This window comes from Bison bison, unplaced genomic scaffold (genome assembly GCF_000754665.1).
Source record: "Bison bison bison isolate TAMUID 2011002044 unplaced genomic scaffold, Bison_UMD1.0 scf7180017864153, whole genome shotgun sequence".
NCBI lineage: Eukaryota > Metazoa > Chordata > Mammalia > Artiodactyla > Bovidae > Bison > Bison bison.
Genome location: NW_011494725.1, coordinates 1206763 through 1208708, shown reverse-complemented (window position 1 = coordinate 1208708; position 1946 = coordinate 1206763). Strand labels below are relative to the sequence as shown.

General features: G+C 54.5%; 1 protein-coding gene across 1 annotated transcript in view; it reads left to right on the top strand.

Moving 5' to 3' along the window:
• ZBTB7C (zinc finger and BTB domain containing 7C) overlaps window positions 1-1946 on the top strand; it is a 305176-nt gene that overhangs the window by 299383 nt on the left and 3847 nt on the right.

Here is a 1946-nt window from a genome sequence, read left to right as displayed (position 1 = left end):
GCCTTCTAGAGACGGATCCATCCTCCTGATCCTTCTCCCCTGCTCCCCCCCAGCATGCTCATGAAAGTCCTTTTCTCTCCTGCTCCGCCCCTGGGGAGCTAGTCAGAAAAAAATGAGAGCCAGCGAGACCTCTAGTGGCCGGGGGGACACCAGGCGGCCAGAACCCGCTCCCGCTGGCGTCCTGGGTTGCTGCTGAGTGTGGTTTAAATCTGGCCATTTTAGGGCGGGTGCCTGGACTCCACATCTGCTCCAACATCAACCCCGAGCCAAAAATGACAGGCAGACGCTCCACCCAAGCCACACCTGCAGGGAGGAGGTGGGAGACGACCCAGCTTCCTGGCCTGAGGGGCCTGGTCAAGGAAGGTGCAGAAGGCCGAAGAGAGTCATGGCTCCACAGACTCCACCTCGGCCAGCCTGAAAGGCTCCTTTAGCTGGTTTAGGCGGCATTCAGTCTTTATAAGAACAGTCTTGAGATGTCAGTCCTCCTTTCAAGACCACCAGGAGGTGTGTGGAATCCAGCTCAACACGAACCCAAATTTCTGTGCATCATCTCTGCACACCAGGAACTGATGTCTCATGCGAGGTTCAATTCTTGTGCAGAGAGGTTGTTACTCACCTAAAGTCACTCAGTTAGTGGTGGGTCTGCAGCTGGAGTAGGGGCTCCCACACACCCTATGGGAGGCGTCCCGCCACATCATAGCTTACCTCTGAATAATACCACTTAAACCCTGCAAAGCTTTGCCCTAGCTTAGGCTGCATTCTTGTTGCACCTGGCTCTTTTGTAAACCCTGGAATTGTCTGCAGACAAAGAGGAGAGCCCAGGGCTGGAGCTAAGAAACCACAGCGCTGGAGACTTGAACAATGTGTGCCTGCTATCTGGAACTTTCAGATTAGTGCTGAGGACAGGCAGGTCTCAACAGCCCAGGGGCTGGGATGGGACCAGGTGAACCCAGAGGGAAGACCCCGTTGCCTGGAGAGAGCGGAGCTGAAAGTGCAATCCAGTATCAGAAGTGGCTGCCCGCTTGGAAGACAATGAAAGATTGCTGACTTTCAGGGGGCCTAAGGCAATGGCACCCCACTCCAGTACTCTTGCCTGGAGAATCCCATGGATGGAGGAGCCTGGTAGGCTGCAGTCCATGGGGTCGCTAAGAGTCAGATACGAGTGAGCGACTTCACTTTCACTTTTCACTTTCCTGCATTGGAGAAGGAAATGGCAACCCACTCCAGTGTTCTTGCCTGGAGAATCCCAGGGACAGGAGCCTGGTGGGCTGCTGTCTATGGGGTCGCACAGAGTCAGACACTACTGAGATGACTTAGCAGCATGGCCCCAGAAAGTCTATTTTCCCTTGTGTGAGATAGGCGTTGATGGAATGGGTGCTTCATTCTCTCTGATCTTATTCCTAAAAGGTGTTCTGGAGTGACAGAGGCCTTTCAGAACCCAGCTCCCACTCTACTCTCTAATCCAGAGGAGGAACCACACCTGTTGGAGTGGTGCAGGAGTTGAGGGTGGGCTTCCCAGGTGGTGCCAGTGGTAAAGAAGCCACCTGCCAATGCAGGAGATGTAAGAGATAAGGGTTTGATCCCTAGGTGGGGAAGAGTCCCTGGAGTAGGAAATGACAACCCACTCCAGTATTCTTGCCTGGAGAATCCCTTGGACAGAGGAACCTGGCAGGCTACAGTCTATAGGGTCACAAAGTGTCAGACACGACTGAAGTGATTTAGTGCGCGCACAGGCGCGCGCGCACACACACACACATAGTTCAGTTCAGATCAGTCGCTCAGTCGTGTCCGACTCTTTGCGACCCCATGAATCGCAGCACGCCAGGCCTCCCTGTCCGTCACCAACTCCCAGAGTTCACCCAGACTCACGTCCATCGAGTCAGTGATGCCATCCAGCCATCTCATCCTCTGTCGTCCCCTTTTCCTCCTGCCCCAATCCCTTCTCT